The following is a 13318-nucleotide window of genomic DNA, read 5'->3' on the forward strand; positions in this document are numbered from 1 at the left end:
ATAATGATGGGATAATTTTAAGTCCTTTGTTTTCTGATCCTCAAATTCTTTGAGTTGGTGCAAAGCCCTTTCTTGGTTAGTTCTGTGGAGGCGTAATCTCTAGTGGGGAGGCTTAGTTTTCACATGCTTTACTGTATGTCCTCACTTTGCAACTTACTGTATACTGAGCCCATCACATGGCTGGTGGAACAGTTTGTTTACATTTGTTGGTTCCTGGGACTGGATTTCAGTGTGACTCAAAAACGCTTTGTCTGCGGACTTTGAGTCATGGATACTTTTTCTTTATGTCTGGCACAATGTTAAATTCCATTCTTGACTGCTGGCTCAGTATTTTTGGAGAGCTAGAGATCAAGCACCAGACATAAATTTTAAATGATCTAGAGGTTTGGGATGCAAGGCCTAGTAGTATACTTCCCGCTATTCATAAGATTAACGTGTGCATATGGATGATGTCAGTATTTTAAATCTCCTTGACTGTATTCCCTCATTTCGTGGAAGCACTACTGAACTGGTGGGATTTTCAGCTGCTGAGCTTTCCTTCTTCCTCAGTGTGCTGTATTCATAGAATCATAGAATAGCTTGGGTTGGAAGGGACCTCTAAAGGTCATCTAGTCCAACCCCCCTGCAATGAGCAGGGACATCTTTGACCAGATCAGGTTGCTCAGAGCCCCGTCCAACCTGACCTTGAATGCTTCCAGGGATGGGGCATCTACCGCCTCTCTGGGCAACTTGTTCCAGTGTTTTGCCACCCTCAGAGTAAAAAATTTCTTCCTTATATCTAGTCTAAATCTACCCTCTTTTAGTTTAAAACCATTACCCCTTCTCCTATTGCAACAAGCCCTACTAAAAAGTTTGTCCTCATCTTTCTTATAAGTGCCCTTTAAGTATTGAAAGGCTGCTATAAGGTCTCCCCAGACCTTTTCTTATAGGAGAGGTGTTCCATCCTTCTGATCATTTTTGTGGCCCTCCTCTGGACCCACTCCAACAGGTCCATGTCCTTCTGATGTTGGGGGCCCCAGAGCTGGACACAGCACTGCAGGTGGGGTCTCACCAGAGCGGAGCAGAGGGGCAAAATCCCCTCCCTCGACCTGCTGGTCACGCTTCTTTTGATGCAGCCCAGGATACGGTTATCTTTCTGGGCTGTGAGCACACATTGCCGGCTCATGTCCAGCTTTTCATCCACCAGTACCCTCAAGTCCTTCTCCACAAGGCTGCTCTCAATCCCTTCATCCCCAGCCTGTGCTGATACCCAGGAGTGCCCCAACCCAGGTGCAGGACCTTGCACTTGGCCTTGTTGAACCTCATGAGGTTCATGTGGGCCCACTTCTTGAGCTTATGGGATTATTTCATTGCTTCTCACACCTGAAATAAATTAACCTCAGAAAAACCAATATATTTTTATATTGTTTGGAACAAATGGAACAAGCCATTTTTCTATCATAAAGAGGGATGACTACTGGTTTCCTAGTGATAGCTGAAAATTCTTCATCTTACTGGAAGCACTGGATACAGTGAACAGCTAGCACCTCTTCTAGGGAATTCAGTGGCAGCCTTGGACAAGTTTTCTTCTGAAATTCAGTCAGCCTTAAAGGCTCTTAGTGTTCTTGTTCTATGTTATTTCTAAATAGAAATTCTTGCCTTGTTACAGCCTTTCACCTTCTATTCCAAAACTGTTTAAAGATGAAAGGTGTTGCCACTCCTGTTGATGCAAAGTTGTCTTTTGCACTGCTCTTCTATTCTCCTTAGAACCCCAAGCTGCTGACAGTGTCAAAATGCCCTAAAATCTAGCAAGCATATGATGAAGTTTCTGTTTTCTTCTTGTTTTCACCTGAAAAATGAAAGACTTGTCCTCATTTGGCTTGCCAAAATTGTTTTATTTTCATATTTGGACCTAAAGTTATTAAGAAGACAAACTGAAAGGTCTGCTCAAATGGATATTGGATGCACTACAACCCCAAGTGGTATTAAAAAAAGGACTGGTCCTTTTGGTAGTGTTCAACCATGTATATGGAAGAGTCATTTGGTTCATGAGATCAGATGAAAGTAAAACCCATGAACTGCATACAAGGTAGAGGTGTCAGCAGTGACAGCTTCAATTGATTTTCTACTCTGTCATATCACTTGCTAACATATAGCTGGTGACTGGTGCTTTCTTGTTCTTGGAAGCTCTTCTTTTTGTTGATTAAATCATGATATTACCCTGATACCTCTGAGAACCAATAAAGTTCTAATAGCCACCATCTTTTCCTAATAGCCACCATCTTTTCCTAATAGCCAAGTACGACATACTTTAGCAAGTCCAAATTATTTGAGGCTGCTCACATGTATCAAAAATGCTTCCAACAAGGATCACGCAAGGCATAAAGTGTGAGTTAGCTTTAGCCGCTGTCAGTTAAATCTATTAAACTTTCAGGTGCTCAAATCAACTTTGTCAAGATTATATCGGAGACTCTTCTTTAATCTTGTATTCTTGTCATTCCCTTTGGTCTCACTTGATTGATCTCTTTGAGGATTCTTCATGAAGTTCTTAAATAGTTCATTATTCATGAGGGTCAGACAGGCTTCTTCAAACCAGAGAGACCCTGATTCCAGAACAGACGATGCATACAAGCATTTTTAAGTGATACAGTAGTGGTTTTTTGTGTGTTGGAAATTAAACACCATTTTATAAGACACTGCTGTAGATGCTTTGCCCTGTTTTAATCATGAAAGATGACTATGGCATGCTTTCTACATTTGAGTTATAACAAGATGACTGTTACATGTCTGGACTAGGTAGTATACAGGACAGAACTGGAGCTTATAAATTTGTGATAGGGCTCACACTGTGCTGGGGCTTAGGCGGGAGGATGTGTATCTAAAGTAGAACAGTCATACAGCTTTCAAAGAAGAAGGAACTGGCTGCCCTACTTATGACCCTTCCCTGTTGGCTGGGTGAGAAGGAAAAGAAACTTATAAAGTCTACCTTCCTAACTTCAAAGTAGAGAGGAACTGGGAAAAGGACAGAAGAAGGAAAAAGAACACAGGAATTAAGGGGAGCACCCAAATATATTCAAAGTGCTGATCCCCGCCTTCGGGAACTTGTTTTACTGCTTTGGTTAGCTGAATCATGAGGTTGTTTTTATATATTCCCCCAAGACATTCAAGCTCTTAAAAATTCTTGGCAGAATGCCAGTTATTCTCCAGAAATCTTTTCCACTCTGCCTCTAAGATTTCAGCATGGGATTTGCTGTCAGATTTTTAGGGCCTGATTCATAACAAATTTTCACATTCCTTACATAGGACACTTTAAGAATTTACCCAGAGAGAGAGAGTGGATATATGTAGGGTAGCAGCAGGAGACAGACATTTCTCAACTTCGTTTAGAGGAGAGAGGGACAGGGAATATTCATAAGAAATCATTTCTCTAATGACTCCATGTATTGACTTCTGTACTGCTCAATACCTGTGCAAGTCCTCACCGCACAGTGAGTGTGCAGTGCCTTAATTGCCTTGTTAGTGAAGAGAGGAATCTCTCCACAGCTGAAAAGCATGAATTCTTGCAAGCATCTCATACTATATTAAAGGTATTGGATACCTTAGTACTGTAATTATTTGCCTTGCCTGCTTGAAGGCTCACTAATAGGTTTTTCTTAGATAACTCAATCATTCTGTACTTTAAACCTCACATCAAGTTCTGACATGGATGGTCTGAACTTGCAGTCAAACATCTGCCCTGGAAAGCCATCAGTCTCATTCTCAAGTATCTTAGCTGTAGGTTCATCTGTCTTGTCAGAGTTCAAAGGAGCACCACGTTGTTTTTTTCCCCTTCTTGCTCTTGCCTCACCTAAAACCCATTCCTTGTAATTCTACTTGAATTTTTGACTCTCTGACAGAGGCTCCTGATATTGTCATCACAGTCTTTCTCTCTACTGTATTTCCCCAAATAAATGAGAAAAAGGAACCTGGAGGTATTAATCTAAAAAAAATTCCAAACTAGCTGTCTCTGTGACTCCAGACTACTGAATTTCATAAATGTTGACAGAAATACATAATAAAGCTTAACTGAACATTTGCACCTGCAATTCTATGCTGAATGCCTTTTTTTGGTTCTGTGTAACTGTGTGGGTTTTTTTTTTCTTTCCCAGTGACTGCTTTTTGGAGGAACAATATCCTATATGAAGCACACAGATAGACACAGTGAAAATGTGTACTTGCATGTAAACCCCAAGCAAGAATAAAAAAGTGAAGAAGTAGTCTGGATTTTATATTAGAGTGTAAGCTCATTCTCTGAGGACAACATTGCCTCGGCTTTGGGGAAAACATTCTTGTAAATTCATTGTTTCTTCACTTTCTAGGGTCTTTTATACCTACCTGGTGAAGTATCTCCAGAGTTTTCTTTGATGTGCATAGAAAAAATTCTAAGATAGGGTAAGTAGAAGTTATGTCACACATTTCATCATCACTGTCCTTAATAGACAGTGGTGGTGGGTTGTTTATTTTACAAACAGGGAAGTTATACAGATCTCTCTCCACACACTGTTCCCATGTCCACACCTACACAAAATCTGCTGTCTTGTTTTGACCGGGAAATGTCAATTATCCAGTGGTTTGGGGCTGGCAGTTCATTTGAGTTGTCAGTAAATTACAGACCACTAGTATACTACCAGCATAGATGCTTGCCAATCCCCATCACAAACCACACACCCCATCACACCAAGCATGCAGAAATTAGGGGATAGGTGAGGGGTCACTGTTAGTGTTAACCAACATGCATCAAGTTTCTACAGTTAAAAAAAAAAAACAATCAATTGCTTATTCAGTGGTATCTACTATGGTTTGAGTTACCCTAAAGTTTCCTACCTGGCTCACAGCGAGGTTGTTGTAGATTTCTTTCAGCTCCTGTGCAATGTCTGCTATTCCTATCTGGATGTCTTAGACACCCTAGGACATCTTAAATGTTCTAGGCACTATATGCCACATGTGGACAATTGAAGCAGGTCCTTGGTGTTCAGATTTCTGAAAATACGAGAAATAATTTATTTAATGTATTACAGGCTTAATATTATGTGTTAGTATATAAGATGTATCACTCTGTAGGCTTTCAAACCCTTCTGGGAGTCAGTGTACTTTGTAGCCAGCTCAGGCTGAAACATGTAAAGGTGTCAGGTGCCATCTGAGGCATCCTAGCACCTGAAACTTTCCCATGGGGCTGACAGATGAGGTGTCAGACCTACGAGAGACCCCCGCCCCGCAACACACACACGTTTTCTGGTTTGGCAGTGGGATGCCCTTGGGCATCTAAAATGGCACCGTGTTTAGGCAGCTGGATCCCACTGCGCAGCTTAACTTCAGGAGAATTCGGGTCCCCGAACTGGGAGTCATTCAGAGGATCCCGACTGTGGCTGTGTCGTTCAAAGGATGGTACGGTGCGAGGAGCACCTCATGCCCCTGGGGTGCCCTCCATCTCGGCACCCTCAAGGAAATGCTCTGCCTTCCTGGATTTCTAAGAAACTCCCCTGGTAAGGACACAGAAAGGAATTTCTGGGTCAACGGCTCTGGTGCCCTGCTCACCCGAGAGCACAGCGTTGCAATCCCTTTCCAAAGCCGTGCGGTCCTTTTCATGGACCAGAGGAAGCATTCCGCATCTCTCTTCCCGCTGCCCCGTTCAACTGTGGCCCACTCCTTATCTTCCCACTCCACTCAGCTTCCTGGACTCCTGCCCCAAGACATTTCCCCCCGGTCTCTTTAGCAGTTGAAGTCAGAAGAAGGTCAGCTCACAGTGTAAATGTTTACACAATAAACTTTGCTCTTTCTGTACTTAAAGATAACTCTCCACGTTTTTAACCTCCCAGTGAACCTCTCAATACTACTAAGAAGTCTGTCTTCTCAGTGAGGCCTAGAAAAAAGAAGAGGAATATGTATGTAGGTCAGGCTGGTTTAGAGAGCCTGTGAGCTCAAGCAAACAACTACCTCAGGCATCAGTGTAAGACAGACCATTTTCCAATTCTCCTGCACTAGAAAATCTGATTATTTGCATCGTGAGGTTTGTGGTATTTGATGCCTTTGTTAAAGTTTTCCCTCCTGGAGTCCTGTGATGTTGCTTTTCATTGAAAAATAAATTAACTTCTCAGCTTTTATTATAGAATGGGAAAGCTGGAAGACATGAAACTCAGAGGTTCGAGATTTTGAAAGGAGATTGAAGATATAACCTATTTGTTAGTATTTTGTGAAGGGTGGAGAAGAGATGGAGAAGATTGAGTCAAGATTTTTGAAAGCGACAAGGTAACTCTGTTCCCCATACTTTTCTACTAAGCCCACCCAACAACTTTTTTTTTTTAAATAGAAATAGCCACTATATATTTTAAACATTTCTGTGTTCCATTTGCTGGCCTTTTATTTTCCTGTCTCTGAAATTGTCTTGCTTTTGGGTTTTTTTTCTTTTGTTTTGTTTTTGCTTTGCACATCATAGCACAGAATATTTTCAAGGTGAGATTTGAAAACAGATAATGCGTAAGTGCTGTTGGTGTTGACAGGAAGTCTCTTATATGTGAAGGGCAGCATAAGATAAAACTGTTGTTTTTTTCAGTTTCCAAACAAGTGGCTGATAGAGGCTAGTCTCTCATATTGAAGGGAAGTAGTTGACATGATTTTAAAGCAAAGACGGGGGATTTGGGGCTCAAGATGGAAAGCTGTGTTTTAAGCACTCTGAGATTCAGTATAGCTATTTACTGACTGGGAAATGTGAGAGGGAAAGCTCAAGAAGAGAAAAGGAGAAGATCCGGGTTTCCCCCAGAAGACTAATCTAAGTTAACAGCAATCAAAAATTGCTATCAGAACAGAATAGCCAGTTGGCCTGGTTTTGCATCTGGAGGCAAGCGTGTGAACAGCTACCCTTGCAATGGACTCGGGGTGGCTGGGAGAGGGCTTGGGGGGAAGCAGAGGGCACGCACCAGGGACTGTCTGTTAGTTCATCGAGCTCATTCCGCAAAGGCATGGTTATGGAAGTCTCTGTTCTCTTGACTGCGTAGATAATATCGGGATTTGAGCTTCCAAGTCTGCCCTTCCATCGCTTCCCATGAACGGTGTTTTCATGCAGAAACAGGTGAAGAAAAGTCAAAGAAGCCCATGCACATGTGTATTTGCTTATGGGTAAAGCTATTTTGAGTTAGTTGTTTTTCATGGGTAAGCAGGATATCCAAGTTAGTTTTCTATGATTTATAGTGGGATTTTTATATAAAAAGCCACACTATTTCTGTAAAGTATTATACATTTCCTTTAGGGAAGGCTAAATCACCCATATTAATTCAGCTAAATTCAGACTTCTGTGATAAATGAGGGAAATATGTTTTAGATAGTCATAGGAAATCTGTCCAGCAGTGTTATGATAGTCAAATGGACAAATAAAAAAAAATTGGTTGAAGCTGAATAATAGAGAGTCTGTCACAGCAGTATAATATAGTGGCAAACAAGGAAAACAAATGTGTTTATTTTGAGACGTTACTATAAATCACCAGTAGACCTAGAAATATTTCTCTGAAGAGGGCACTGAAAGAAGTAAGGTTGTATGAAAACATATGCATAACAGGTTGAAGCAAATCAAAGGCTTTGAAGCAAAAAGGAGGAGCTCTAGCAAAGCCCCAGGGAATTGTTACCCTACTCTACTCTCAGTTGTTTCTTGGACCATATGGTTTTATACTAAGGCATCGCTTCTGTATGTGCTAATGCAAAACCTAAAAGAAAATTTGAAGCTTCTATCTGTGAACACATGACAGCTCAGACATATGAATATGAAAGCTCAGCACAGGAAGGAACACCAGTGTAAAGCTACTACAATATACTCACTGTTAACTACTGATATAAGAATGCCTATTTTTTGTTGTTACCAAATTTCAGTTTGTTTCATTACATGTAAAAACATGTGTAATTGTCAGAAAGCTGATACAGTTGATACACTGGCATCTATGAAATAATCTTCCGTCCGTTCTCACCCCTTTCGTCCAGCTGAACACCTTAATAAGATGAAACTGAAGTTTGTTAAATGGAGCTTTTATTGTTTGCACCGATCTCCAAAATACAGTTTTACCACAGTTATTTTTTTAGTATCCTCTGTGTTGCAACTGCAGTTAACAATGACACACTCATGTTATGAATCTACAGTGGTTTGTCATTTCTACAGCAGCAGACTTTGGTAAAAACCTATTTGTGGTGTTTACAAGAATTACAACAGCACCAGGGATTTGGACATACAAACCAGAGGCAGATAGAGTTTCTTAGACTGGCTGGAATTTAATTTCAAATAACGAACAAAAACATTTGGTGTTTTTAATGGGTTGAATTTAGCAGAGTGTGTTTTGAAGAAGCTTGCATCAGCTTAAAAGAATAGCCACTGCAGTCTTCCTGATGCAGTTTTGCTACAGCATACCAAAAATCCAGCATGGTATACGGAGTTATACGTTAAAAGCGGAGCTGGAACACTGAAACCAAAAATGGTGCCAAAATGCAAGAGCTCGGTGTCTGTGGCAGTGCCCCTGGCAGCACTGTGGGCTCCCCAGGCTCCATTCTCACTGGAATTTCCCTTTGCTACCAGGTGGCTCCGTTCTGCCATCCTGTGATGGATATTATGGGTTCACTAGTGGAGATACTGGGGGAATATGGTTGTATAACACAAGGGTGGTGGGCGATACCAATCCTGGGCTGCTAAAGTGCCTTAAAATTGTTTTATTCTAGTTCTTTGCATTTTCTGTAAGTGAAGTCGTGAGGCCCTAGTCCTGAGTGTGCCATAGCCCATCAGAAAAGGAAGCTTGCCTGTTCTTTCACCTGCGGACACCAGGTATGTTTCTAGAAGCACTCTAGAATAAGCTGACCTTGTTCTCCTTCCGTGGAAGCACAAGTTAGATCCATTTCTTCTGTTTCTATCCCTTCCTTTTTATTAATCTCTCTCAAAGAAAAAAAGAATAAAACAGTGTTGACACATCTCTTTGGCTTTCCTGGAAGTACTCAGACACAGCATATCAGGACCTGTCATGTGGCTGTCCCATTACTGGGTACCACCACATGACCAGTTGAAGCGTATCAGGTCGTACGATGGGAGTGTTCATACGTGTGAAGTAGTGTGTAGAGGCTGCTCGAATGTACTATCGTAACAAAATACAGGGGGTGAGTGAGATTAATGCCTTTTACGTGATGTGCCATGCTCATATACTCGGCTACGTATATGTACACAGCCTTGATAGAAAACAGCAAATGCCTGCCTTTTGGTCACTGTGACGGTAGAGAGGACACGGGGCTTTTGGGAGAGAGAGTGCCAGGCGGCGTATCAAAGGCTAGTTGCATAATTTTGGCAGGTAGGCTTTGGCCTGCAGGTTAAGCACTCCTGGTGTAAAACGTAATGGAGAACTGCAAGATTTAGAAATGGGAGGTTTCTAGGTAAAGCCTGAAAATGGAAGTTAAATGAGAGCAAAAGAGCAAGTTATAGAACTGGGGAGCTAGAACAACACGGGAGGTACAGTTTCTTAATGTTGCTTCTGGAGACAATATTTATTACAAATTAAACCCCAGTCTCTTGGTACTGAATTTTGGTCAAGCAGGGGTGGCTGATATCTATAAATCCTAAAGCTGGTAAATATCTTAAACCGGCAATCTGCACGTTATTCAAACTTCAAAAATTTCCTTGTTGCACTTTGAAATTTTAAATGACTCTGTAGGCTAGAAAAAAAAGCAGTGTGTAGGATGTTGCCTCAGCTGTAAGTCCCCACTCTGAGTGAAGCAGAGCTGGCATTTGCAATGAGATGCTCCAGATAACTTCCCTGAGCAGCCTGTGAATAGCTGCTCTCACTGTGTGCAATGGTCTCCTTTACTTTGAGCAGATGCATTGTACATAGCTAAAAAGGTGTGGTCCATTCCCACGGAAAGTTTTGGTTCTGATGAATAGAAATTATCCCCACAAAAAGTAATCAAGGAAAAAAAAAAACCACCAGAAAACATTTCCTGAGACTTTTCCCAACTGCCTCTGTGGAGTAGTTTTAATTTCAACAGTCCCCCAAACTATTTTTAATTTGTGCCACCCAAGAAGGAGCACAGGAAGAAGAAAATAGCAATGGCTCTGTCTGATGCATGTTAATAGCTAGAACGTCCCGGGCTTAAATGTGGAGTCTGAACAATGTGAGTATGGAGCAACGATATAAAAAGCTGGTTGTTATGTGCTGTATATTGATGGCATTAAAATGAGCCACAAGAAAAAGAGTTAGGAGCCTACAGGAGTTAGGGAAGGTTTGTGTTTGCTGCATGAGAAGGTGAGAACTTTCCACACAAATTGAACATGATGCAATAACATGCAATTTACCTCTACATACTTAGACTTTGTCCTATTTCATTTCTAGGGGTAAAGCTTATGTTTTCTTTCTGAATGCCCAAATATTTTGAGAAGAATGAAGATTAATTGCAGAAAAATGTTTTTGGAAAGAGACATTGTGGCTGAAATTCCACTCCCTTGGCCTAATGCAGTTTCTTTGCATGGCTAACACAGCTAGCAGGGAGGTGAGATGTCTCCTAAGTGTGCCCATCTCTTCAAACCGTGATTGCAGGTACTTGTTTGGTGGCAGGATACCCTGGTCACTAGGTTCTCATATATTCTTTGGCTCCCCACAGACCTATTGCTGTTGAGGTTCTCTATAGACCCAGCATGTGCTGGGACCTTTGCTGTAGCTATGTCCCAGTAATCACTGAACTGGCCTTCACCACTGCAGTGGAGGGGGAAGTGAAAGTCCCTCACAGTCGGCATAGCTACGCGTGATGTTTGAAAAGTGTTAGTGTTACCAAGTCTCATGATTTCTTAGCTCAAATCCACTTGGAAAAAAAAGTGAGTCTGTAGCCTTGGTGTTTGTGAAGGAAAGCTTCAAAAACATGACCTGAACTCACCCTGCATTAAAAGGCAAATAAACCACACAAATGTATTTATTTATTTTTCAGTAACTCATGTTACAGCTAATCTCATGATGTTTTGTGGCTTGACTCACGGTTTTCAAAAGCTTGAGGTTGGCAATAGTGAGTAATACATAGAATGTCACATACAAAGCAAAACCAGCTTGTATTTAACTTTTTTTTTTCCTTTTTTTTAATTCAAGGGTTATATAATGCCAAAACCAGATTCTGCTGTGGGCTCTAGTCTGCTGCCGTAGGATCTGTGTTTGACAGTCCAGGCCTCTGCCTTTGGTAAGAAGAGCTTGAATCTCAACAACTACATCCTATCCTTAAGTAAACAGTTCTGTAAGCCACGAAACTAGTGAGCTCTGTTTCCTTATGAATTTTTGTCTTCATCTTTGAGGACATCATCTTCATCATCTTTGAGGCTTCCCTTCAGGTCTAACTGAAATTGGCTAATAATTTAAAAACACATGGGAGAGATGCTGGCTGTATATACATCTCATTTTATTCGGAAATGTCATAGTTTAACCCCAGCCAGCAGCTAAGCACCGCGCAGCCGCTCATTCACGTCCCTCACAGTGGGATGGGGGAATCAGAAGGGTAAAAGTGAGAAAACTCATGGGTTGAGATAAAGACAGTTTAATAGGCAAAGCAAAAGCTGCACATGCAAGCAAAGCAAAGCAAACCAAGGAGTTCATTCCCCACTTCCCATGGGCAGGCAGGAGTTCAGCCATCTCCAGGACAGCAGGGCTCCATCACACCTAACGGGGACTCGGGAAGACAAACGCCATCACTCCCAACATCCCCCCCTTTCTTCTTCTTCCCCAGCTTTATATGCTGAGCATGACGTCCTATGGTCTGGAATATCCCTTGGGTCAGTTGGGGTCGGCTGTCCCGGCTGTGTCTCCTCCCAACTCCTTGTGCCCCCCCAGCCTGCTCACTGGTGGGGTGGGGGGAGAAGCAGAAAAGCCCTTGGCTCTGGGTAAGCCCTGCTCAGCAACAACGAACACATCCCTGTGTTATCAACCCCGTTTGTAGCACAAATCCAAAACGTAGCTCCATGCCAGCTACTATGAAGAAAATTAACTCTATCCCAGCCAAAACCAGCACAGGAAATTAGACTAAAAATAAAAGCTTCTCTATATAATATATGTGAAGTCGTCAAAACCGGGCAAAGGATAAAAAGTTGAAGCCATTAATTAATTAATTAATTCTGTTGCTTGTCTCTTGAGGTATATTTCAACTATTGTTTGTTTCTGTTTTGCCCTTTGTATTTGCTGCTTTTGCACTGGGATTTTATATGGGAAGAAGGGCAGACAAATATATTCTGAAAGGAATTCTGAAGTATTTAATAATTACTCATTTTCCAGATCACCTATTATGATTTCATTAAATCCATGGCTCACTTTTTATAGCACAAAGAAAGGCTTTCAGCATACAACAATGATGAAAGAGCGAATTAATTTTCTTAGCAGCCATTATGATTCACTTAGTAGTACTAATTTTGATTTTCTGCAAAAGGATGCATTAACACTATGTTATTATCACTACTAGAGGATTCTCAATCTGGACGTACAGAGGTGTAAAACATTACTGTATTGCCACTGGTTATTGCAGTGTGTTGCCACTGATCATTTCCAAATTATTTACCCCATGGGAGCATAGCACCTTTTGTGAATCCCCATCTGTGCAGCCAGAGAAGGGCTGGTTATCTCATGCTGCATGCAGGGAGCATAATTGTCTCTCGGCCTATTTGCAGGGATTAATCCCCAGCCTGTATCTATAACTGGTGAGATAATTAACTCTTTAATTATTGATTCACACTTTGTGCCATGCACACATACAATAATTACCTTCATGTTTTCTTCTATTCTGTTGTCACAGATTGAGGCTGCTTTTAGCTAGCCAGTGTCTTTCCCAGCCCTTCAAGAGAAGGGACTCTGAATACTGAGATGTCTGTCCCCCGTGAGCCCTACTGATGTAAAAATCAGCTCCTTTTTTGCTCCTATCAGTAAACATGGAACATTAGGTTGGTGAAAAAGGCTGATTATGCAAAATTTCATTACAGTTGCAAAGCAAAGCAAAGCAAAAAAAAAAAAAAAATTAGTATACTGTTGGGAAAGTCCTTCCTTCAGCCAAAATATGACATTAAAAAAAAATATGTTCATGCTTTTGTTATTAAATATTTAGAATTTTCTGCATTTTTGCTACTAAGAATAAAATTCTGATGCATTTTTTATTTTTAAAAATCTAACTAAGCTCTACTGCTAATTAATGTTATCAAAAGACATAGCCAGATTATTCTGGTGTCTTTTTATCTCTGCATGATAAGTACCTTCAAATATCCTCCCTTCTCCCATTAACAGTTGGATGTCATTTGAAAACTGGGTAATAACAGTAACTATTCTCAGCA

At 41.2% G+C, this 13318-nt stretch overlaps 1 long non-coding RNA gene across 1 annotated transcript; it reads left to right on the plus strand.

Moving 5' to 3' along the window:
• Window positions 1-4138: 4138 nt before the first annotated feature.
• On the plus strand, window positions 4139-9016 carry LOC115353179. Its single transcript, XR_003927477.1, has 5 exons — window positions 4139-4256; window positions 4338-4410; window positions 6126-6264; window positions 8710-8812; window positions 8928-9016. It is a non-coding gene; the product is annotated as an uncharacterized LOC115353179 (long non-coding RNA).
• The last annotated feature ends 4302 nt before the right edge of the window (window positions 9017-13318 follow it).

This window comes from Aquila chrysaetos, chromosome 18 (genome assembly GCF_900496995.4).
Source record: "Aquila chrysaetos chrysaetos chromosome 18, bAquChr1.4, whole genome shotgun sequence".
Taxonomy (NCBI): domain Eukaryota; kingdom Metazoa; phylum Chordata; class Aves; order Accipitriformes; family Accipitridae; genus Aquila; species Aquila chrysaetos.